The sequence below is a fragment of the Aquarana catesbeiana genome, linkage group LG13 (genome assembly GCF_042186555.1).
Source record: "Aquarana catesbeiana isolate 2022-GZ linkage group LG13, ASM4218655v1, whole genome shotgun sequence".
Taxonomy (NCBI): Eukaryota; Metazoa; Chordata; class Amphibia; order Anura; family Ranidae; genus Aquarana; species Aquarana catesbeiana.
In genome coordinates this window covers 211,574,181-211,601,041 of record NC_133336.1, presented here as the reverse complement: position 1 = coordinate 211,601,041, position 26,861 = coordinate 211,574,181, and the positions used below count along the sequence as shown (strand labels likewise).

At 45.4% G+C, this 26,861-nt stretch overlaps 1 protein-coding gene and 1 long non-coding RNA gene across 2 annotated transcripts in view; one reads left to right on the top strand and one right to left on the bottom strand.

Moving 5' to 3' along the window:
- Positions 1-26,861, top strand: part of LOC141116664 (NACHT, LRR and PYD domains-containing protein 3-like) — a 213,150-nt gene that overhangs the window by 76,782 nt on the left and 109,507 nt on the right. The window lies entirely within an intron of this gene.
- On the bottom strand, positions 7,694-12,455 carry LOC141116335 (uncharacterized). Its single transcript, XR_012237021.1, has 2 exons — positions 12,262-12,455; positions 7,694-9,269 (listed from the first exon to the last, which is right to left on the bottom strand). It is a non-coding gene; the product is annotated as an uncharacterized lncRNA (long non-coding RNA).

The window sequence follows — 26,861 nt, the reverse complement described above, 5'->3', positions numbered from 1 at the left end:
TGGATATAGGGACGCGATGGAGGCTCAGGACCTGGTGTTTTAGCTACAATTCACCGCTAGGTAAGGGGCCACTGCTTACATTAGTGTTTTATGCACGAAGAGGACACTGAGTGAATTGCATCCCAGACACCCCACTGTTGTTTTGTTGAATACACCAGAACTTGCTTTTGCACCTTCAATGACTTTTACACTGGCACTTTAAGTTTGCTGCACTTACTGGCATGTCATTGGTCATTTGTTTCGCAGGCCAGCACAATATATTTTATATCACTATTATTGGGACATTTATTTATATTATTTATTATCCATATTGCGTTGGACTGATGTGTTTTATTTGCGATATCTAGATCACCTTTAGGCACTGGCACTTTGTACGTTTTGCACCATTTATAAGGATATGTTTTTGATGGTTATTTCTGATTTATTCTATGTATTTTTATTTAGAAATATTCACATGAAGTAGTGTTTATGTCCCTTTGTGCACCAACACATGATTATATAGATTTATATGTTTTTAGTGTCAACACTTATTTATGCGATTTTACATGCAATTTTTTTTGTCATTTAGTATATACCAACTGAAAAGGATTTTTTATGCACTTTTTTTTCACATACACATGATGCTGATTATTAAGACTTCAATGTTTTTAGTGTCAACACCTATTTATGCGGTTTATGCGATTTATTATGCGATTTTATGTCATTTTATTAATTGACCACAGACAGAGATTTACAGCTTTCTTCTGGTTAGCGCAGCACCTCCCCCCCTATACCTCAGTTTGATTTTGGGCTTATGTCTGACCCTTGTTTCGGTGCATGCAGCTGTCCAGTCGCATACGTGCATTTTTACTATTTTTCTGAGTTCTTGTTTTCTTTTCTTTTTCCAATTGGGTAGCGCAGGAATATTCTTATTACAATGTCTTAATATAGTTAGACGTGCAGCCAGTAGTATGTGTGATACCACTATCCTATATTGTGAGGGAATATTAGTTAGTTCTAGTGAGAGTACTGCCATTCCTGGACTGAGTGGCACATGAAGGCCTGTGGTATTGAATATTAATCCCTCTATTTAATACCAGAGTGGTCGTAGGTTTGGACAAGACCACATAATGTGTAAAAGTGTTCCTCTAAGCCCACACTGCCTCCAACAGTCTGGTGAAGCCTCTGGGTATATTTTTGCAATACGGTAAGGAGTTAAGTACCATCTAAGAATTAATTTCTGTTGCATTTCCCATTGGTTTGTGCTCTTTGTGGAGTTGTAAATGAGACGGAGTATTTTTTCCCAATGTTGAGTTGAATATCTTGTCCCTATTTCTTGTTCCCAAGCTGTCATTGACTGGGACTTAGTACATATATTCTTTTCCTGCAGACCTGATTATATGATAGATATACCCTTAGCCCCAGGTGGATATTGCTGGTAATATTGGGTTATTTTTTCTGGGAGTATTGTGCTTAATTGAGAGTTCTTCTTCTTAAGAAGGTGGGCTATTTGAGAGTATCTATATTGTTCTTGTGGTAATAAATGGTATTCTGATTGTAAAACTTTAAATTCTTTAATTCCTGAGCCCTCTAGTATGTCTTCTAAATAGGTAATACCCTTTACTAGCCATTGTTTAAAGTTGCCATCTGGTATTATGTGATCTATTAATGAAATGGGGAGTTTTAACAGTGACGTTTTACCACTCCATTTTTGGTATTTCCTAAGGTGGGTCCATGCTCTTATTGATGCTAAAATAGGGGGAGAAAGTTTAAGATCTAGAGACATCTTGTGATGAATTGTCATTAGGAAGTCCCATAAGTTCCCTTTTGGGATTTGGGTTTGTTCTATCTCCTTCCACACTGGGTCAGATTCTGGCAGCATCCAATGTTGAATCTGCGTTAATATAGTTGCAAAATAGTAGTCTTGCAGATGAACGTGATCAATACCCCCTGCTTTTCTATGTTTGATTAATTTGCTAAATGCACATCTAGCCCTCCTACCCTACCATAAGTATTTGTTTAGGATTGATTGCAGAGTATGAAAGTATGAGTTGGGTAGTGTGATTGGTAATGTCCTGAAAAGATATAGCAGTTGTGGTAAAGTGTGCATCTTGAATGCTGCCAATCTGCCTAACCATGACAGCTCAAATGAAGCAAGGTTGTTCAGCTTGGTCTTTAATGTTTTATGGAAGGGTATATAATTAGCCGTTATGAGGTTTTCTAGCTTGTTTGGAGTTAATATAATACCCAGGTATTTGATACCTTCTTCTTCCCAAACATACGGAAACTGTGGGGCTAGTTTTCTTCTAATGTCTTCTGGTATGCCTAAATTTAGAATATATGATTTGGCACCGTTTACTTTATAATATGAGACACTATTAAATGTTTGAAGTGCTTGATGAACTATTGGTAAAGAGGTTTCTACTTTTGAGAGCATCAAAATGATGTAATCGGCAAATAGACTTATTGTATGGTGTTTCTGTTCTACCTTTATACCGATTATCTGGGGGTGTGATCTTAGGAAGGATGCCAAAGGTTCCATTATTCAATTAAAAATCAGTGGGGAGAGAGGGCATCCCTGTCTTGTCCCATTGGTGATATCAAATGGGGTTGACAGTGCCCCTGATATGTATACTTGGGACCACTAAAACTAAATCTAGATAGCACCTGGGCTATGAACTGCCAATGTATCCTGTCAAACGCCTTCTATGCATCCAAAGCTAGGAGCAGAGAAGGTGTTTTATTCCGATTAGCCATATGTATTACGTTTATCAGGCGTCTGGTAGCATCTGTAGTTTGCCTGCCTTTTGTGAAACCTGATTGGTCCTTGTCTATAAGTGTGGGGATTATGTCCATCAATCTGGAGGCCAAAAGTTTAGCATATATTTTGACATCATTATTTAGTAATGATATCGGTCTAAAGTTTTGTGGGGTATCTGGCTCTTTCCCCAGTTTAGGTAAGGCGACTATCATTCCTCTAAACATTTCCGGGGGAAATGAGGAGGAGGCAGCAGCTGAACTGAAGATTTCCACCATTTGTGGAATCGGAGTATCCTGGAAAACTTTGTAGTATTCCCCTATTAATCCGTCTGGACCTGGGAATTTATTGGATGGTAGAGTCTGAATGACCTTGTTTATTTCTGAGTTTGTTATTGGGGAATTTAGCTTGTCAAGTTCTGTAGGAGTTAGATTGGGAAGTTTATTCTTATCCAAGAATGCTTATATGATGTCCGGAGATGGCTGAGGGATGCATTTGTCATCTTTAAGATTATATAGTGATCCATAATATTGACTAAATGTGTCTGCTATTGCTTGAGGGTAGTATTGTTTGGTCAGGGTCTTGGGGTATAATATGTATGGGATCGGAGTCTTGTATCTATGTCCTTTAATGCGATTGGCCAAAAGTTTCCCTGCTTTGTTTCCACTAGTGTAGTAAGGTAATTTGAGTCTCCTAGATGCTTTTTCAAAGTCATCCAGGAATAGCAGTCTCAATTCATTGTGAGTGTTTGTCAATTTATCTGTCAAGGTTTGGGATGGTTGTTTCATATTTCATCTTTCAAGAGCATCTATTTTTGATATCAATGCTACCGTTTGTGCTGCCTCTTCCTCTTACACCTTGCCCCTTGCTGTATCAAAATACCCCTCGTAAAAACCTTGTGGGCATTCCACACAGTGAATGGATCAGAAACCGATTCTCTATTAATTTAAAAAAATTCCTTTATCTGATTTTCTATTCTAGACTTAGTCGGAGCATCTTGGAAAAGTCTACCCACAACTCTACATATATATGTAGAGTTGTGGGTAGTATGGTCTCCCACAATTAGTTTTACCGAAGCATGGTCCGACCAAGTGATGCTGTTAATCTGTACATTTTTGCATTTAAATAATAGCCACTTATCTAACAGAAATAGGTCGATCCTACTATATGATCTATGCCTATGAAAAATGATCAGAATCCACACATGTGCTAAGTACAGGTTGCAGAATCCACACATGTGCTATGGACAGGTTGCAGAATCCACACGTGTGCTATGTACAGGTTGCAGAATCCAAGCGTGTGCTCTGTACAGGGTGCAGAATCCAGGCGTGTGCTCTGTACAGGGTGCAGAATCCAGGCGTGTGCTCTGTACAGGGTGCAGAATCCAGGCATGTGCTCTGTACAGGGTGCTGAATCCAAGTGTGTGCTGTATATTGCTGTGTGATCACCACCCACCTATAGTAGCTGAGTTGTGAGCGAACGTGGTAAAGGGGTGTTGCTGTGTTCACCACCCAGGTATAGAGTAGATGAGCTGGTCTGATAAGGGGGGGTGTCTGCAGCCCAGGTGTAGACATACATTGACCTACACCAACATCTTGCAGCCATCAGATCCATCTAGCAAGCAGCAGGTCACAGCAGCATCTTGCCATCTTCCCTGTGGCCATCAGATCCTCCTCAATGGTCCAGCAAGCAACACGCTATGTCAGCAGTTCAGTTCCAAAATCCGAATCAAATCATCAATGCCAATGATGCCATTGTCTGCTGATCCAGAGATTGCTATACAGTGGGATCTCTGGATCGGATCTGTCCCTGAGGACAGCAAATAATGCAAAGTATTGGCCATACTTTGTATTGTCAGCTGTCTCCCCGTCTCACTCGGATGTCTCCCTCATAGCAGCTCCAGTCCAGCTCTCCACTTCCCTGATGGTGGCACGATCTGTCCAAAAATGTGGGATCTGCTCACACCTGAGTGACTGACTGCTCTGTCCTGTCCCATCTATTGTCACTGGCTGCCATGGATGAACAGCATCGGCTGTTATTACAAGGAGCGGGAGGAGATGTCCCCATCCAGCCACAGCTCCGCCCAGGTCTCCCATCCCACCTGGAGACCTGAGCCACCGGCCGGCTAGCCATAGACCCGAACAAAGCCGGATTTGCCTTTGATTGGGTCTCTGATGTAGAAACCCGGAAGTGACAGCACAGTGGCACTTCCGGTTTACTCGGCGTCCAGCAGCGCCATTTAAAAAGAAAAAGAATTCAGAATTCAAGAACACTGATCTTGGCAGAGGGTGTTTTTTGTGGGTGTTTTTACATTTTACAGGTGGGGGGGTGCCAGATATAGGATGGGCCCCGGGTGCCAAATGCTCTAGGTACGCCCCTGAGCAGATTTGCTCTTGTTCCCATTTTCAAACAAATCCTCACTGTCAGATCAGAATTTGTATTTTTTTTAACAGTATAGATAGGATTTCTAATAATGTCTTTTTTATGGACTGTAAACCATGTGACCACATTACTCCTCCCCCTTTCTCTGGAACACCATGTCCAGTCTCCTAACTACTAAAATATTTCTACCTGAAAACTGATATTAGATTAGGAAACAACCTTGTTTTAGAAAATCATTCTTTACTGCACATTGGAATGGGGAGGTTATAAAAATGGAAAGTGAATGTAAACCCTAAAAATATTAAATGTATCATTGGAAGTGATTTGTTATATCTAGTTTATTTGTACAAAAATATTGTGTAGCAAAATTTGTTTCCTTTGCAGAGTTGTGCACAATTTTAAAGGCGAAGTTCACCCTTTCCAGAAAATAGTCTATGCAGTCATGGGGTCCCAGTAGTTATTAACAGCTTGCCGACCAGCCATCACAGTTGTACTGTGGCAGGTTGGCTCGGCTGCACAAATTGTCGTCATTGTACGTTTGCCGTGTACACGCCAACCTGTGCCAATTCGCTAGCGGGGGAGCAAGCCAGCAGGTCCACCCGCAATCGCTCCAGGATGAGGCAGAACGGGATCTGCCAGTGTAAACAAACCAATCCCCATTCTTTTAGGGAAGTAGAGTGAGATTGTCTGTTCCTAGTGATTAGGAACAGCGATCTCTCTCCTCCTCCAGTCAGCCCAGCCCCCATACAGTTAGAAACACCTCTCAGGGAACACATTTAAGCCCTTGATCACCACTAGTGTTAACTCCTTCCCTGCCAGTGTCATTTATACAGTAATCAGTGCATTTTTACATGGTCCCAAAAAAGTGTCAAAAGTGTCCAATTTGTCTGCTGCAATGTTGCAGTCACACTAAAAATGGCAGATCACCGCTATTACTAGTAAAAAATAACAAAAACGCCATAAATCTATCCCCTATTTTGTAGACGCAATAACTTTTGTGCAAACTAATCAATATACACTAATGTGGATTTTTTTTACCAAAAATATGTAGCAGAATACATATTGGCCTAAATTAAAGAAAAAATATTTTTTTTTACATTTTTAGGGGATATTTATTATAGCAAAAAGTAAAAAATAAATATTTTTTTTTTCAAAATTGTCGCTCTATTTTTGTTTATAGCGCACAAAATTTAAAAAACGCAGAAGTGGTCAAATACCACCAAAAGAAAGCTCTATTTGTGGGAAAAAGGACATGAATTTTGTTTGGGTACAACGTCGCACAACCGCACAATTGTCAGTTAAAGCGACGCAGTGCCGTATTGCAAAAAATTAGCCGGGTCAGGAAGGGGGTAAATTCTTCCAGGGCTGAAGTGGTTAAAGATGGCCCTGGTAAAGGTCCCCATATTCTGACCATATATAAATATATAGAAGTGACCTGATTAATATTGTGTTCTGACTGATTGTATGGAACATATATCAATAATATACCAGCCATGTTAGATCTTAGTGTATTAACCATTTCACTGCCAGGACTGTTTTTGCATTTTTTTTCATACATGGTAAATAAGAAAGCCAGTATGGTGGCCTGAATTTATGGGAGGAGCCCGGGGGGGTATTTAAGCAGACCACTCGCCCATGTTCCTTGTCAGTTCCAGTGTGTGATACCCCCCCTTTTTCCCCCCTTTTCCCCCCCTTTTCAAGGCACTTCTCAGCACATTTCTCTCAACGATCATTCATTACTTATCTTGGGTATGCCCCCTTTTCTTGGCATACCGGCCAGATGACCAAGGCACACCTCAGGTCTATTTTATGTTTTAAGTCTTGTCGCGTGTTTATGTGATCCACAGTTGTCTCGGTCATAGGGCCAAGACCATTAATGGCACATTTTAGGCCTAAAGAACAGTTAAAATCCCCACACATTATATTTATTATGAAGGCAACAGCTTATCAAACATATTTTCAGTAAAAAAATATTTTAGTGCACAAAAACACAATATATTGCTCATTTTTTAAATAAATTATAAATGTTGTGGTATAGATAACCAAAGGGTCAAACCTTAAAACTAATCTCCAGCTTTACTTTAACTAATTTGTTTGGTCCATGCTGGCCCAAGTGCACTGTATAAACTCTAAACAGCGCTTTGTTCTGGCTATGGGACTTGAACATCCAATTCCACATCATGACATCCACCCAGCTCTCCACCTCAGCCAATCAGAGGAAGCTTTGCATTTATTCATGCAGTTCACACAGTGTGCCCATCAGGTGCACATGTTAGTGTAGGAAAGCATTTCACAACCTTTTTCTAGTCAAGGCACCCTTGAAAAGTATTTTCAGTCTCACACCACCCCAATCTAAGGCTTGGCTCACAATGCTGCATGTCACAGAATGCTCACAAAATTGCATGTATTCCTGACACACAGACAAACACACTGCTCATTACCAGATGTGCAGGGGTGACTGTGACGGACTTCCATACTCAAGAGGAGTATGTCAGCAGTATAAGCTTCCCTTGCCCGGTACCAGCATGATCCAAGATTCCTTAGCCCAACCAATTACTTGTCGAGACATCAGTGTAGGGTAGTGGAAAACATAAGACTGTTTATTCAAACACAGGTACAGAGAGATATACACTCAGGGGACAATCCCCCCTTCTTTGCATAATGACAAAGGGTGGGGTAAACTACATTCAGTAACAAGAGACAAATAGACAGCCTTTAGGAAGGGCTGCAGGAGAAATTCCCCCTCCCCTCTCACAGCTAATCCACATACACATATACATCCCATAATACTTTGCTACCAAGGTAGACAGAAACAATAGAACAACGGGATACAGTCAATTAAATAGGAACTGCAGTCTGCTCACATATATTGTAATAAAACATCTTTGCCATTCTGAAGCTTCCCTCCAACCACTTTGCATATTATTTCATATATACTGTGATTCTGTACTTGCAAAATATGCTGCAGAAATCTCCCTCCACTAAGTCTGGCTGCAGCCATTTTACCTGTGGGCAGCTAAAGCTGCTGCCTGTCCACTTCCTGGATTTACACAGACCCACAGAGGCATACCTCCAGCTCTGCCGCCCTGCATTGGCCCTCTTATGACTTCTCCCCCTCCCTTCCTGGCAAACTCTCACAAGAGTGAGCGAGAGAGCTGTGGATGATGTCATTAGCCTAGACTTCTTTGCCAGTGCATCGGCTGTACATGTGCTAAAAAAGGCCCAAACAGCTGAGCTGTGGGAAGTGAGCCAGGAGATCACAGCTCCATAATCTGATGGAATGGGGTGACTGTTCTCTACTCTTCCATGATGGCTGCCTCATTGGGGTTGTGCCTCCCCCTCAATTTCCTCCTCTGGTCTATCCGGCACCCAAGTTGCATTAGTGACCTCATCATCATCATCCCCTTCATACTCACCATCAATTTAACCAACTTGGCAATACGCTGCGGCTGGGTGAACATAACTGCCAATTTGTTGTTAACCAGTGTTCTCCCCTCTCTGTAGGCTCATGTTCCTACCTTCCTCAACCTCAGAACCGACATCTGGATCAAGTAATGACTGTGCATCATCAAGGAGGCTGATGCTGTGTTCAAATAACTTAGCTGACTCCTCCATGTCTGATGTTGGGGCTATGGCAGGAGTAGCTGTGAACAAGGAGGCAAATTTAGCCACTCTGGCAGCTGTGGTGGACTGCGCACCAGTCTCTGCTTGGGTGATAGAGGATGAGGAGGATGAGGATGGTTTAGTAAGTCAGTCCACCACCTCCTCTGCATTCTGTGGCTGGATAGCAGGGCAACATCTCTAAACAGAGGACACACACAGTGCCATGGGAACGTTCACTTCTTCTTGTTGGCCACCCAAACATGATGTGGGGCTTATTACTGAATTATATTAGAGACAGGGAAATTTGTACTTTGATGCACTTTAATCAATAGAAAGATGTTTGGTGAACTTTAACTTGGTTAACAGACACACTCCACTTCAATTCCATTTGCACACAGTAAAACTTCACTAACACGGTGATGGGAAGAGGGGCCTCTGGAAAACAGGACTGAGCAGAGATAATAGTCCACAGAGATGGTGGTGTGGATCAGGCAAAGAGCAGGCTAGGATGGCACTTGAGCAGCATTCCAAGAGGGAAGCAAAAACTCTGGCAAATGAAAAACAAACAGAGGACATTTCAGTAACAGTAACACAAAGCTTAATTTATTGCCCAAGGATAGGCATGAGCTTCAAGTTCGAGTCGAACTCATGTTCGACTCGAACATTGGCTGTTCGCAAGTTCACCGAACAGCGAACAATTTGGGGTGTTCGCGGCAAATTCGAATGCCGCAGAACACCCTTTAAAAGTCTATGGGAGAAATCAAAAGTGCTAATTTTAAAGGCTTATATGCAAGTTATTGTCATAAAAAGTGTTTGGGAACCCGGGTCCTGCCCCAGGGGACATGGACCAATGCAAAAAAAAGTTTTAAAAACGGCAGTTTTTTCAGGAGCAGTGATTTTAATAATGCTTAAAGTCAAACAATAAAAGTGTAATATCCCTTTAAATTTCGTACCTGGGGGGTGTCTATAGTATGCCTGTAAAGGGGCGCATGTTTCCCGTGTTTAGAACAGTCTGACAGCAAAATTACATTTGGAAGGAAAAAACCCATTTAAAACTACCCGCGGCTATTGCATTGCCGACAATACACATAGAAGTTCATTGATAAAAATGGCATGGAAATTCCCCACAGGGAAACCCCGAACCAAAATTAAAAAAAAAAAATGACGTGGGAGTCCCCCTAAATTCCATACCAGGCCCTTCAGGTCTGGTATGGATATTAAGGGGAACCCCGGCCAAATTTTTTAAAAAAATGACGTGGGGTTCCCCCTAAATTCCATACCAGACCCTTCAGGTCTGGTATGGATTTTAAGGGGAACCCCGTGCAAAAAAAAAAAAAACAGCGTGGGGTCCCCCCAAAAATCCATACCAGACCCTTATCCGAGCACGCAACCTGGCAGGCCGCAGGAAAAGAGGGGGGACGAGAGTGCGCCCCCCCTCCTGAACCATACCAGGCCACATGCCCTCAACATTGGGAGGGTGCTTTGGGGTAGCCCCATAAAAACACCTTGTCCCCATGTTGATGAGGACAAGGGCCTCATCCCCACAACCCTGGCTGGTGGTTGTGGGGCTCTGTGGGCGGAGGGCTTATCGGAATCTGGAAGCCCCCTTTAACAAGGGGACCCCCAGACCCCGCCCCTCCCTGTGTGAAATGGTAAGGGGGTACTTACCCCTACCATTTCACTAAAAAACTGTCAAAAATGTTAAAAATGACAAGAGACAGTTTTTGACAATTCCTTTATTTAAATGCTTCTTCTTTCTTCTATCTTCCTTCATCTTCTTCTGGCTCTTCCTCCGGCGTTCTCATCCAGCATCTCCTCCGCGGCGTCTTCTATCTTCTTCTCCTCGGGCCGCTCCGCACCCATGGCATGGGGGGAGGCTCCTGCTCTTCTCTTCATCTTCTTCTTCATCCTCTGCTCTTCTTCCTTCTTCTCTTCTTCTCTTCTTCATTTTCTTCTCCGGGCCGCTCCGCATCCATGCTGGCATGGAGGGAGGCTCCCGCTGTGTGACGGCGTCTCCTCCTCTGACGATTCTTAAATAACGAGGGCGGGGCCACCCGGTGACCCCGCCCCCTCTGACGCACGGGACATGACGGGACTTCCCTGTGGCATTCCCCGTGACGTCACCGGGAAGTCCCGTTAAGTCACCGTGCGTCAGAGGGGGCGGGGGCACTGGGTGGCCCCCGCCCCCATTATTTAAGAATCATCAGACGAGGAGACGCCGTCACACAGCGGGAACCTCCCTCCATGCCAGCATGGGTGCGGAGCGGCCCGGAGAAGAAAATGAAGAAGGGAAGAAGTGAAGAAGGAAGAAGAGAAGAGGATGAAGAAGAAGATGAAGAGAAGAGCGGGAGCCTCCCCCCATGCCATGGGTGCGGAGCGGCCCGAGCAGAAGAAGATAGAAGACGCTGTGGAGGAGATGCTGGATGAGAACGCCGGAGGAAGAACCAGAAGAGCCAGAAGAACCAGAAGAAGAAGAAGATGAAGGAAGATAGAAGAAAGAAGAAGTATTTAAATAAAGGAATTGTCAAAAACTGTCTCTTGTCATTTTTAACATTTTTGACAGTTTTTTTAGTGAAATGGTAGGGGTAAGTACCCCCTTACCATTTCACACAGGGGGGGCGGGATCTGGGGGTCCCCTTGTTAAAGGGGGCTTCCAGATTCCGATAAGCCCCCCGCCCGCAGACCCCCACAACCACCGGCCAGGGTTGTGGGGATGAGGCCCTTGTCCTCATCAACATGGGCACAAGGTGTTTTGGGGGGCTACCCCAAAGCACCCTCCCAATGTTGAGGGCATGTGGCCTGGTACGGTTCAGGAGGGGGGGGTGCACTCTCGTCCCCCCTCTTTTCCTGCGGCCTGCCAGGTTGCGTGCTCGGATAAGGGTCTGGTATGGATCTTTGGGGGGGACCCCACGCCGTTTTTTTTTTTTTTTTGGCGCGGGGTTCCCCTTAAAATCCATACCAGACCTGAAGGGCCTGGTATGGAATTTAGGGGGACTCCCACGTCATTTTTTTTTTTTAATTTTGGTTCGGGGTTTCCCTGTGGGGAATTCCCATGCCGTTTTTATCAATGAACTTCTATGTGTATTGTCGGCAATAGCCGCGGGTAGTTTTAAATGGGTTTTTTCCTTCCAAATGTCATTTTGCTGTCAGACTGTTCTAAACACGGGAAACATGCACCCCTTTACAGGCATACTATAGACACCCCCCAGGTATGAAATTTAAAGGGATATTACACTTTTATTGTTTGACTTTAAGCATTACTAAAATCACTGCTCCTGAAAAAACGGACGTTTTTAAAACTTTTTTTTGCATTGATCCATGTCCCCTGGGGCAGGACCCGGGTCCCCAAACACTTTTTATGACAATAACTTGCATATAAGCCTTTAAAATTAGCACTTTTGATTATTCATGTTCGTGTCCCATAGACTTTAACGGTGTTCGCATGTTCGAGCAAACTTTTCTCCTGTTCGCATGTTCTGGTGCGAACCGAACAGGGAGGTGTTCGGCTCATCCCTACCCAAGGATAAAAACACACTTACTAGAAGTAGAAAAAGGGAAAGGCTCATCATATCTTTGATGGAAAAGGAGGTATGAGGTCCAACAATAGGCAGTCCTGAGGGTGGTCCGGTATGCAGCTAGTTGTGATGAATCTCAGCCAACCAGCAGAGGGAAGCTGCAAGGAGAAGCCACCAGAAAGAACAGTCACGTTGCTGGGACCAGTGTGAAATGCACCCGTAAATGACATAGGCAGGAAGCGGCCATTGCCAGCATGGACCGCAGATGTCCAGAAATGACAAAAAAGGGGCAGAACACATTTCGGAGCGTGCAATTGGCTCCTTCACACCAATAATGGAGAGTAAGAGCACAAGGCTTTATAAAGCAGCTGGGAGGCGGGTAAGGGGCAGCAGCCGTGATTCATGTGCTGTATATGCACAATAAAATTGACAATAATGCAGATAATCCATAAAAACAGAATTTAAAAAAGGAATTAAAAATACAAATTAATAATGACATAAAACACTGCACAAATAGCAAAGAACATAGACCAAGGAAAGAACAAAAGATTTAAAATAATAAAAAATTATAAAAAAAAGGGATGACCAAGATACCATATGAAGATAATGATAACATGAAGTATATGGACTGGAAATCCCAGCATTTGATATGTAGGATGAGGAGCCAGCTATCTGCATGATGATAAACATAAAACAGCCAAAAACAGAAGGACTACAAATACCAGCATTCCCTATGGTAATAATAGTAACATAAAATGTATGGACCACATGTGTCAGCATTCAATACATAAGGCAGGGGGCCAGCTTTATATGTGGTAACAGACGTGAAAGTACTAATGGTACCCGCATGCACAGCTGGCCACCGGCTGGACTAAAGTATGTGTATGTATATATATATATATATATATATATATATATATATATATATATATATAAAATATGTAGCGCAGGGGTTTTTGCCACCTAAGTCACTATGTAAATATGTAAATAAGAGTTTGGCTCCCTCTAGCGTCCATTCTATTTAATGTTATTAAGACCTTTATTTGGTTTCATTAAGTCATGATAGAAAGCATTGTGGGAGATGTAGTGAAGGAGGAATTGACTCATATGTTAAAACTCAGTCAGCAAACTACTGACCCACAATGCCCACTTACCTATCCACAAGGCCAAGTCACAGAATTGCCTGCTGGGTAAGCAAATAAAAGGGACAGGCGTGGCATGTTTCCGGCCTCTTGGGACGCCATTCAAAGTCTGCCTGCAGGGAAGTAGACATGTGCGCCGTCAATAAATTTGCTTCGTTCCGTTTCCTATTAAAATTAATTTGTAATTCATGTCTGAAATTCAATTTGGATTCGTACGAAATGTGAATTTTCGTTAGGTTTGTAAACTTTTCGTAACAATAACTTAAGTTTGTTATGATAAATTTATCATTATGAGGGGCTCCCACCATCCTTGTGCTGTGCTGACTTCCTAGGGTTTTTAACTTTAAGTTTTGTTAACTTTTCGTAACAATAACGAAAGTTCGTTATGATAAATTTATCCGAAGTTCGTAAACGAAATTTCGCATTTCGTACAAACTTCCTATGCATAAAAATTCGTATTTTGGATCCTCACGAATGTACGAATTTTTGGAAATTCATACGAATTTCTGATTCGGACGAAATGAACTGCACATGTCTACAGGGAAGTCGGTGTGTGGCCGACAGACTGCGACCTTGTTGGCATGGAGCGGAATCGTTTGGCCTCTAAGGAGCTCCAGATCACAGTCAGCGGGACCGGTGTGCGGATGGACCAGAGGATCCAAGATTTCTAAAGGTTTCCTGCACTACAGTTACACCAGCCATCAGAAGGAGCAGCGCGGTGTGATGGTGCCAGCTCAGAATGGCCTGAGACACCAAGAGAAGAGCCTTGCAAGCATCTGGACCTGTGTTGGTGAGCGGGCACTTGCCCAGATAAATACAGTGCACTGTTGCTATTTAAACTAGTTCCAGACTGTCGCTGGGATCTGTAGTCCCACATGAGTAGTTCATTCAGACATAGACTGTGTACAGTACAATTTCAGGGTTGTTTTCCCTGAACGTAAGTAATAAAATAAAGTAATATTGAGTTGCAACCTTTATTAAAGAAGAAGCTTTACCAGTGTGTTCTATGTGCAAACTTTCAGTTACCAACACATCAGTTCTATTATTAATTTACTACCTACTAATTTCCTTACCTAGATTTACAAACACTGCAGTATAGTCTAATTAAGCTAGCTGAAGAGGAAGAAGAAAAGAGACTTTGTGTCATGGTTATGCAATAGAGTCTGTTTCTCAGCCTACCTGTTTCCATGTGTTCATCTCCAAAGACCAGCTGTCTCTCACCTGACTGCTTTTATTAACTCTCCTCTAGCATGGCTCCACCCCAGCTCCTATCAGAGAACTCTATATTAACCTCTGCACTGCAGGTCAGGCCTGCTGATCAACCTTTGTGTGTTTTGGCTTCCTGTTCCTGCCTGCCGTGTGCTCTACATTTATCTCTGTTACTGACCTTGGCGTGTTCTATACTATTCCTGTCTGCTCGTGACCCTGACTTTTTGGCGTGTCCCCGACTATCCTTGTTTGCCTGTGACCTTGAACCTTGGCGTGTACCCTGTTGTCCTTGTCTGCTTGTGGCCCTAACCTTCGCTTATTCCTTTACTATCCTTATCCATCTGTTGCCTACTGTGGGTGTGAGCTGGGGGCCCTGGGGGTCGTGACCTGGAGCCAGTTGCAGCCCAGTCCATCCTCACCACTAGAGGCTCTGGTGAACACCTACTGGCTCTTAGACTCTGCGCCCCAGGGAATCCTATGCTCTAACCCCGGTGGGATCCGTGTTGATGTTCCAGCGACCCTGCCTTCCTTATACCCAGACTCCCATCCACAGCAGTCAGCCGTAGGGTCCACTGCCTTGTGGTGCACTCCTGATCCCAACGGTGTGCATCTGTCACCTAGCCTCAAGGTGACCTGACACTTTGTCATTTCCTATACAGCATCACAACTTCAGGTTCACAGAGCTGAACAGTGTACTGCAATCTAAGGGGAGCCCTTGAGTACATGATATGGACAAATGTATTGTATTTCACTGCTGCATGGTGCTTAATATTTTTCTGCAGGTTTGGTGTGTGCTCCGAGGTTGGATTAGGAAGGTGCTCAATATCAGGGCTTTATCATATTGAGCATAAGTCCCACTCTACCTGTCTGCATATGCTCCTCAAGTGACCATTGAGTTTTTGGTTTTCACATACACTTTGATTGTTATTACTTTCATTCTTTATATTGGAATGACCCCTGTGTCTAATGTGTTGAACAAGCTTCTTCAGTAAACTGTTTATGTGGCTGATTTACAACTTGTGTGAGACTCTATCTCTTACTACAGTTGGTGGAGTGACGAAGACAAAGGTGACGGTAAATATACAGTATAGTGTGTTACTACTGTGTTTCTCTTTACCATTTGGGTCTTACACTAACATTACCATACAGTTGTGCCAAGGGGGTTGGGAGGCAGAGTGCAGACCCAAACAATTATCAGCAGCTCCTTAGGCGGTGAGTGCTACATATATATATATATATATATACAGAAAGAGAAATGCCCCAAAAGGGATAGTATGGGCAGGGAGCCAACACAGGATTGATAAACAATAGATGCAAAAAAGTATAAAAATACAAATTATATTCAGTATACAAAAATATCAACATTTAAAAGCATTGGTGAAGATGGGAACAAGGATATAGAAATGCAAGGGTAATGCTCATCTCGGCTGTGCGGCAATGATGTGCTTCACTTACCTGTATTAAATAGCCCTGCGATGGGAGAAAACAGCATGCTTTGTCTGAACCCTGAAGAAGGAAGTACAGTATCATGAAAAGAAATGAATCTTTTTGTGAGCCAAGCACTTTTCTGCAGCAAAAAATTTCATTTTCCGAAACGATTTTGGGGCCCCGTATCTTAGGGCCACTTGGTGTTAGGAACCCCAAATTTAGTGTGCAAACCCAGTGGAACTGGTACCACAACATATCCAAATCTGAAGTTCCTAGTACCAGATGGCCCTGAGATACGGGGCCCCAAAACCGGTTCGGAAAATGTCATTCTCTGCTGCAGAAAAGTGCTTGACATTTTCTGAACTGATTTTTGGGGCCCTGTATCTCGGGGCCACTTAGTTCTAGAAACGCCAGCTTTGGAAATGTTATGGTGCTATTTCCACTGGGTTTGCACACCAAATTTGGGGTTCCTAGCACTAAGTGGCCCCGAGATACGGGGCCCCAAATTTGGTCAACTGTGTCCATCTGCAGCAATGTCATTTCAGGACCCTTTGGGTTCAGAGACCCCAAATTATGGCTGCAGCTAGGGGGCATCTAGGAACCCTTAACTACCGAGTTTGAAGTTCAGGGGACCTATGGCTGCAAATGGGCACAGTGAGGCTGCAAATGGGCACAGTGAGGCTGCAAATGGGCATTGCTGACCCTCTTTTCCACTTACAGAAGCTGTGCATTTCTCATCCTCGACTTATACTCGGGTCAATAAGTTTTTCCCATTTTTTTGTGGTAAATTAGGGCCTCGACTTATACTCAGAACGACTTATACTCGAGTATATACGGTACATTTAAATGCCCATCAATGCAGCCTTGCACAGCGTCCATCTGCATGCTTGTCCAGTGTCATTTGCAGCCTTGGTGTCATTTGCAGCCTTGCAGTCATTTGCAGCCTTGGTGTCATTTGCAGCCTTGCAGTCATTTGCAGCCTTGGTGTCATTTGCAGCCTTGGTGTCATTTGCAGCCTTGCGGTCAGCAGCCTTGGTGTCATTTGCAGCCTTATCAGTGTCCATTTGCAGCCTTGCAGCTTTGTCAGTGCCGATCTGCAGCTTTGTCTGTGTCCATTTGCAGTCTTGCCCAGGCTGCAGTTAAACTGCAGTGACTTGTCAGTGTCACTGCAGTTTGAAAACTGCGCCGCCGGCGCCGAAATACACAGAGCCGGTCCTCGGCTCTTCTCGGCGGCTCTCCGTCAATTTCGGCCACTTTTGGCTCCACTCGTAGTCCCGCCCGGGATGGGCGTGACTGTGAGCGGGGCTGAGCACCACCCATATACAGATAGCCGAGTGTACTTAGCTAGGTTTGGCTAGCTCCGCTCACAGTCACGCCCAGTCCCTGTGTCCATCATAGGGCAGGACTGGGCGTGACTGTGAGCGGAGCTAGCCAAACCTAGCCGAGTACACTCGGCTATCTGTATATGGGTGGCACTCGAGTGGAGCCGAAAGTGGCCGAGAAGAGCCGAGGACCGGCTCTGTGTATTTCGGCGCCGGCGGCGCCATTTTCAAATCGGCGGCCGGCGATCGCTCCACTCAGTCAGCGGGGGATCGCAGGGGATCAGCGTATGACACGCACCCGCGATATATTGTACTGTATTATATATACATATATAAATATATATATGGGATCCCATACTTCAGACACCTTGAGAGAAGTAGCACGCATAAATAAAAAAACTGGATATGTATGGATATATGTGTACATAAACAATGTCAGTATACTATACAATGCCTTGAAAAAGTATTCATACGCCTTGAAATTTTCAACATTTTGTCATGTTACAACCAAAAACTTAAATGTATGTTATTGGGATTTTATATGATAGACCAACACAAAGTGGTAATTTTGCAGTGAAAGGAAAATGATGAATGGTTTTCAATTTTTGTTTACAAATAAATATGTGAAAAGTGTGGGGGGCATTCGTATAGAGCCCCCCCTGAGTCAATACTTTGTAGAACCAGCTTTCACTGCAATTACAGCTGCAAGTATTTTTGGGGATGTCTCTACCAGCTTTGCACATCTAGAGAGGGACATTTTTGCCCATTCTTGTTTGCAAAATATCTCAAGCTCTGTCAGATTGGATGGAGAGCGTCTGTGAACAGACATTTTCAAGTCTTGCCACAGATTCTCAATTGGATTTAGGTCTGGACTTTGTCTGGGTCATTCTAACACATGAATATGCTTTGATCTAAACCATTCCATTGCAGCTCTGGCTGTATTTTTAGGGTCACTATCCTGCTGGAATGTGAACCTCTGCCCCAGTCTCAAGTCTTATGCAGACTCTAACAGGTTTTCTTCTAAGATTGTCCTGTATTTGACTCCATCCATCTTCCCATCAACTCTGACCAGCTTCCCTGTCCCTGCTGAAGAAAAGCATCCCCACCACATGATGCTGCCACCACCATGTTTCACGGTGGGGATGGTGTGTTCAGGGTGATGTGCAGTGTTAGTTTTCTGCCACATATAGCGTTTGGCTTTTAGGCCAAAAAGTTCAATTTTGGTCTCATCTGACCAGAGCACCTTCTTCCACATGTTTGCTGTGTCCCCTACATGGCTTCTCGCAAACTGCAAATGGGACATCCTATGACAGTGATGGCAAACCTTTTTGAGCCCGAGTGCCTAAACTAGGGATGAGCCGAACACCCCCCGGTTCGGTTCGCACCAGAACCCGCGAACGGACCGAAAGTTCGCACGAACGTTAGAACCCCATTGACGTCTATGGGACTCGAACATTCGAAATCAAAAGTGCTCATTTTAAAGGCTAATTTGCATGGTATTGTCCTAAAAAGGGTTTGGGGACCCGGGTCCTACCCCAGGGGACATGTATCAATGCAAAAAAAACTTTTAAAAACGGCCGTTTTTTCGGGAGCAGTGATTTTAATGATGCTTAAAGTAAAAAAAAAAAAGTGAAATATTCCTTTAAATATCGTACCTGGGGGGTGTCTATAGTATGCCTGTAAAGTGACGCGTGTTTCCCATGTTTAGCACAGTCCCTGCACCAAATGTCATTTTTAAAGGAAAAAATCTCATTTAAAACTGCTTGCGGGTTTAATGTCATGTCGGGTCATGGCAATATGGATGAAAATCAGTGAGACAAACGGCATAGGTACCCCCCAGTCCATTACCAGGCCCTTTGGGTCTTGTATGGATATTAAGGGGAACCCGCACCCAAATTAAAATAAGGAAAGGTGTGGGGCCACCAGGCCCTATATACTCTGAACAGCAGTATACAGGCGGTGCAAACAAGACAGGGACTGTAGGTTTGTTGTTAAGTAGAATCTGTTTGTAATTTTGAACATTTTTAACGTGTTTAGCTCCAGCCAAAAAATCTTTTCTAAGCTTTTTGGAAAACATAGGGAAGGGTTATCACCCCTGTGACATTTGTTTTGCTGTCTTTCCTCCTCTTCAGAAGATTTCACCTCACTTTTTTGTCCCAATGAAAAATGTTTTTTGAAAATTTGGGTTTTTTTGTGGAACAAGGATTGGAAAGCATCAGTGGAAAGGAGAAATTGTTTTCCCATATTAACTCTTACAGGAGAGAATTTCCCTTCCTAGGGGTAGATTTCATCTCACTTCCTGTTGTCTCCTTCCGTTTGCAAGTAGGAGTCGTTTGTAAGTTAGATGTTTGAAAGTAGGGTCCTGCCCTATATACTCAGCAGAAATTTGGGCCTTAGGTGTTGCTGTGGCCACAACACTGTAAGCCCTCACAGGGCCCTGCTGTGAAATATTAGATCAAGAATTGTAATTACATGCCCCTGTTGAACAGGAGCTGAAAAATTAGGCCTTAGGCACTGGTGCTGGTGCCACAACACTGCAACCCCTCACAGACACTCTAGTTGGAACGCAGGAACGAGCCCTGCTGCAAAGTATTGCTTCAAAAATTGTAATTACACGCCCCTGTTAGACAGGGGCAGAAAAATTGTGCCTTAGGCACTGGTGGTGGCGCCCAGAACCAAAAATGTTCTTACAAGCTATCAGCGTGATGATTGAGGAGGAAGAGGATAATTACTCAGGGATAGTCACTCAGCATCAGCATAGGCAGTCTTTGAAGGGATCTGAGATTTCAAAAAAAATTATTCGGTTACATCAGCATCAGGTGCTTGGTAGCTGGTGGTGATCCAAGACTCATTCATTTTTATGAAGGTCAGCCGATCGACCGAGTCGGTGGACAGACGCACCCTGTGATCGGTTACCACGCCTCCAGCAGCACTGAATGTGCGTTCCGAAAGAACGCTGGATGCAGGACAGGCCAGTAGCTCAATTGCATACTGTGCAAGCTCTGGCCAGTGATCCATCCTCAAGACCCAGTAACCCAGAGGATTTTCGGTGGGAAAGGTGTCCAAGTCTGATCTTGCCCCTAGGTATTCCTGCACCATGTAAAACAGACGCTGGCGATGGTTGCTGGAACCGATCATACCTTGGGGCTGCGGACCAAAAAATTGTCTGAACGCATCGGTCAGACGGCCACCTTCTCCACCGCTCCTTCTTTGACTGACCGAAGCAGGAGTTTGTAACCTCCCAGTCTCTGGGAACGCGTTGCACAGACCTTTCTGCAAGGCCTCCCGAAGATGTTTCATCCTCTGCTCCCTCTGCGATGGCAAGATAAGGTCCGCAACCTTACCCTTGTAACGTGGATCAAGGAGGGTTGCCAGCCAGTATTGGTCCTTCTCCTTGATACCACGAATACGAGGATCCTTACGCAGGCTTTGCAGGATCAGGGAGGCCATGCAGCGTAGGTTTGCTGAGGCATTCGGTCCGGAGTCCTCTGGGTCACTAAGAACGACATGGTCCACAGCCACCTCCTCCCAGCCACGTACAAGTCCATGTGTTTCTTGGGACTGATCCCTTAAAGACTGCTGCTGATGCTGAGTGCCAGGCTCCACCTCCATACTGACACAATCTTCCTCCTCCTCCTCTTCCTCCTCGTCCTCTTCCTGTGTGATCGGCGGGCATGCAGGAACACTGTCTGGATAAAGGGGGCCTTGAGAGCTAAGGAAGTCCTCCTCTTCCTGCCTCTGTTCTGCCTCAAGTGCCCTGTCCATTATTCCACGCAGCGTGTGCTCCAACAGGTGGACAAGGGGGACAGTGTCACTGATGCATGCACTGTCAGTGCTCACCATCCTCGTGGCCTCCTCGAATGGTGACAGGACAGTGCATGCATCCCTGATCATGGCCCACTGGCGTGGGGAAAAAAAACCAAGCTCCCCTGACCCTGTCCTGGTGCCATAGTCGCACAGGTACTCATTGATGGCCCTCTGCTGCGTGTGCAGCCGCTGCAGCATGGCCAACGTTGAGTTCCACCTGGTGGGCATGTCACAGATTAGGCGGTTCTTGGGCAGGTTAAACTCCTTTTGGAGGTCCGTCAGCCGAGCACTGGCATTATATGACCGGCGGAAATGCATACAGACTTTCCTGGCCTGCCTCAGGACATCCTGTAAGCCCGGGTACCTGCCCAAGAACCGCTGCACCACCAAGTTAAGGACGTGAGCCAAACAGGGCACATGGGTCATTTGTCCCTGTCGGAGGGCAGAGAGGAGGTTGGTGCCATTGTCGCAAACCACCATTCCTGCCTTAAGTTGGCGTGGCGTCAACCACCTCTGAACCTGCCCCTGCAGAGCTGACAGAACCTCTGCCCCAGTGTGGCTCCTGTCCCCCAAGCACACCAGCTCAAGCACCGCATGGCATCTTTTGGCCTGCGTACTTGCGTAGCCCCTTGAACGCCTACGGAGCACCGCTGGTTCCGAGGAAGAGGCCATGGAGGAAGAAGAAGAGGAGGGGGTGGAGGAGAGAGGTGTGTCACAATCAGCATTTTGGAGGCGTGGTGGCGGAACAACCTCCAACACTACTGCACCTTGTCCTGCATCCTTCCCAGCTGCCAGCAGAGTCACCCAATGCGCCGTGAAACTTAGGTAACGTCCCTGTCCATGCCTGCTGGACCATGAGTCAGCGGTAATATGCACCTTACCGCTGACCGCCCTGTCCAGCGAGGCATGGACATTGCCTTCCACATGCCGGTAGAGAGCAGGAATCGCCTTCCGTGAGAAAAAGTGGCGTTTGGGTACCTGCCACTGAGGAACCGCACATTCCACAAACTCACGGAAGGGGGCAGAGTCTACCAACTGAAAAGGCAGCAGTTGAAGTGCTAGCAATTTTGCCAAGCTAGCATTCAACCGCTGGGCATGTGGATGGCTGGGAGCAAACTTCTTTCGGCGGTGCAGCAGCTGGGGCAGGGAAATTTGCCTGGTACAATCTGACGTCGGTGTACCAAAAGCAGATTGCCCACAAGTACATGGCTGTGACACACCTAATTCTACACCTTCATTCCTCTCACTGCAGGTCTCAGAGAGGACTGAAGGTCTAGTGGGGTTGGAAATCTCAGCTGATGAGGAGCAAGGAGAGATCCTCTTTGTTCTTTGGTGTGGGTCTTTTAGATACGTTTGCCAACGAACTGCATGGCAGGTCAACATATGTCTGGTCAAGCATGTGGTACCCAAGCGGGAGATGTTTTGGCCACGCGAGATACGCTTGAGACATATGTTGCAAATAGCAGCGGTGCGATCTGATGCACTCGTCTCAAAAAAGGCCCACACCAAAGAACTTTTTGAATAACGCGCAGAGACTGCAGCGCCCTGCACATGTGGAGCTTTGGGGTGTGATGCAGTCAATGTGCTGCCCTTAGGCTGGCCCCTGGAGGGCATCCTGCCTCGTTGGTGATGTGCTGCCGCCTCCTCCTCCTCCTCCTCCTCCTCCTCCTCCTCTCTCCTATCAGGCACCCACGTTGAGTCAGTGACCTCATCATCCCCTCCCTCCTCATCACTGGAGCAAACCTGGCAGTATGCTGCAGCAGGGGGAGCATGACTGCCAGATTGCTGTCCTTCTTGGGCACCCCCTCTGTCCGTGCTCATGTTACTGCCTTCATCGAGCTCAGTATCGTCATCAGAGCCTTCCAAACGCTGGGCATCCTCCTGGAGCATGTACCCAACACTGTGGTCAAACAGTTCGAGGGAATCCTCATGAGGACATGGTGGAGCTAGGGAAGGAGTCACTGATGACATTGAGCTGAGGGAAGAGGCCGCTGCTTTGCCAGACAAAGCACCCTGGGCATGGGTGAGAGAGGATGAGGAGGATGAGGACGGCTTGGTCATCCACTCGACCAAGTCTTCCGCATGTTGCGGCTCAACACGGCCAGCTGCCGAAAAAAAGGCCAAGCGTGTCCCATGGCCACGTGCTGATGAGGATGCACCGTCTCCACGACCAGCACTAGACACAGAGCCTGCTTGCCCTCTCTTATTGGCTTGTGACTGTCTGCCTCTCCTTCTTGGCCTTTCAGACATATTAATGGCCTGTAGCTGCACTAAGCTGGGATAGAACACCTGTAATTTTCTTTAAGTAGCTTTATATACTGTAACCAGACAAGCCTGCCTGTCAGTAGGAAGATAACAGGAACGGATCTAGCTGAACACTGTGAGCAGGACGCACTGTACTAAATGTAAATAGTCTAGCTGCCTGACCGTGGTACTAATAGGATCAAATAGAACACCTGTAATTTTCTTCAGGTAGCTTTATATACTGTAACCAGACAAGCCTGCCTGTCAGTAGGAAGATAACAGGAACGGATCTAGCTGTACACTGTGAGCAGGACGCACTGTACTAAATGTAAATAGTCTAGCTGCCTGACCGTGGTACTAATAGGATCAAATAGAACACCTGTAATTTTCTTCAAGTAGCTTTATATACTGTAACCAGACAAGCCTGCCTGTCAGTAGGAAGATAACAGGAACGGATCTAGCTGAACACTGTGAGCAGGACGCACTGTACTAAATGTAAATAGTCTAGCTGCCTGACCGTGGTACTAATAGGATCAAATGGAACACCTGTAATTTTCTTCAGGTAGCTTTATATACTGTAACCAGACAAGCCTGCCTGTCAGTAGGAAGATAACAGGAACGGATCTAGCTGTACACTGTGAGCAGGACGCACTGTACTAAATGTAAATAGTCTAGCTGCCTGACCGTGGTACTAATAGGATCAAATAGAACACCTGTAATTTTCTTCAGGTAGCTTTATATACTGTAACCAGACAAGCCTGCCTGTCAGTAGGAAGATAACAGGAACGGATCTAGCTGAACACTGTGAGCAGGACGCACTGTACTAAATGTAAATAGTCTAGCTGCCTGACCGTGGTACTAATAGGATCAAATAGAACACCTGTAATTTTCTTCAGGTAGCTTTATATACTGTAACCAGACAAGCCTGCCTGTCAGTAGGAATTTAACAGGAACGGATCTAGCTGAACACTGTGAGCAGGACGCACTGCACTAAATGTAAATAGTCTAGAAGATAACAGGAACGGATCTAGCTGAACACTGTGAGCAGGACGCACTGCACTAAATGTAAATAGTCTAGAAGATAACAGGAACGGATCTAGCTGAACACTGTGAGCAGGACGCACTGCACTAAATGTAAATAGTCTATAAGATAACAGGAACGGATCTAGCTGAACACTGTGAGCAGGACGCACTGCACTAAATGTAAATAGTCTAGAAGATAACAGGAACGGATCTAGCTGAACACTGTGAGCAGGACGCACTGCACTAAATGTAAATAGCAGGAACGGATCTAGCTGAACACTGTGAGCAGGACGCACTGCACTAAATGTAAATAGTCTAGAAGATAACAGGAACGGATCTAGCTGAACACTGTGAGCAGGACGCACTGCACTAAATGTAAATAGTCTAGAAGATAACAGGAACGGATCTAGCTGAACACTGTGAGCAGGACGCACTGCACTAAATGTAAATAGCAGGAACGGATCTAGCTGAACACTGTGAGCAGGACGCACTGCACTAAATGTAAATAGTCTAGAAGATAACAGGAACGGATCTAGCTGAACACTGTGAGCAGGACGCACTGCACTAAATGTAAATAGCAGGAACGGATCTAGCTGAACACTGTGAGCAGGACGCACTGCACTAAATGTAAATAGCAGGAACGGATCTAGCTGAACACTGTGAGCAGGACGCACTGCACAAAATGTAAATAGCAGGAACGGATCTAGCTGAACACTGTGAGCAGGACGCACTGCACTAAATGTAAATTGCAGGAACGGATCTAGCTGAACACTGTGAGCAGGACGCACTGCACTAAATGTAAATAGTCTAGAAGATAACAGGAACGGATCTAGCTGAACACTGTGAGCAGGACGCACTGCACTAAATGTAAATAGCAGGAACGGATCTAGCTGAACACTGTGAGCAGGACGCACTGCATTAAATGTAAATAGTCTAGATAGAAGATAACAGGAACGGATCTAGCTAAACTGAATACAGTGTATATATATATATGCAACACCTGGGATGCATATATATACACAATACACTGTAAGTGCAGCTAACTGACTGACTGTTCTGCCTAATCTATCTAACTCAAATCAAATGACACTGTCTCTCTCTCTCTCTATCTCTCAGCACACCGGAACACACACTACACAGGGCCGCCGTGCAGGCGGCCTTATATAGTGTGGGGTGTGTACTAAATCCCCTGAGCCATAATTGGCCAAAGCCACCCTGGCTTTGGCCAATTACAGCTCTCTCTACTGACGGCGCTGTGATTGGCCAAGCATGCGGGTCATAGTGCATGCTTGGCCAATCATCAGCCAGCAATGCACTGCGATGCCGCAGTGAATTATGGGCCGTGACGCGCCACACGAATTTAGCGCGAACGGCCCATAACGTTCGCAATTCGGCGAACGATCGAACAGCCGATGTTCGAGTCGAACATGGGTTCGACTCGAACACGAAGCTCATCCCTAGCCTAAACCACAAAACAAAACCTACTTATTTTCTTTCAAAGTGCCAACACAGAATTAAACCTACCAGCGGCTCTGTATAGAGGATGGGACTGATCATCCCTCTGAATGAGCCCTAAGGGACCAAAAATGTACAAATACAGTTCAGGAATGCATTGTGCTCAGAATACACAGTGCAACATACACTGACCTACCTGACACATGCACTGACCATTACACTCACCTACCTGACCATTACACTCACCAACTTGACACATACACTCACCTACCTGACACATGCACTCATGTACCTAACACATGCACTCACCTAACTGACTCATACACTCACCTACCTGACACATGCACTCACTTACCTGACCATTACACTCACCTACCTGACCATTACACTCACCTACCTGACACATGCACTCACCTACCTGACACATATTTCCTGCACTACTCACATCCCATCCCCTCACACACAGTACAATGTAGATTGGAGGATCCATCCTCCTCTTTACCTCTCCACTCCTTTATCATCCAGCTGTCCCGGGCAGTATTGTAGGAGTCCCCGCCATCCAGCTGCTCCTCGATATCCCCACTGCCGGGAGGTCAGCTAGCAGCCACTGCACCTCTCCCATGGCTATGGATGATCTGTTCCGAGCACCACCCCTCCCCCTCTGCTGTTCCACAGGCTGAACTAGAGGGACAGACTGAACCAAAGTAGTCCTAAAGCAGGGGGAGCTGGAATAGGGTGCCTGCAGAGAAGAATGCCCGAATGCCTTACTGGAGGTGTAGGGGTCCGGGGGAGGCAATAAGCTGCAGCACAGACACTCTGGATGGTGGAGGAAGAATTTTACATCCCCCTAAATATCGCACAAGGGACGAGATAACTGGCTGCCCACCCCCGCCGACATCACTGCTACTGATGCATGGAAGGGAGCCAGCTCCTCCGTGCCTGCACCGCCAGTGCAAGTGACTGCCTGGATGGGGAATTTCCTTTGCATGCCCAC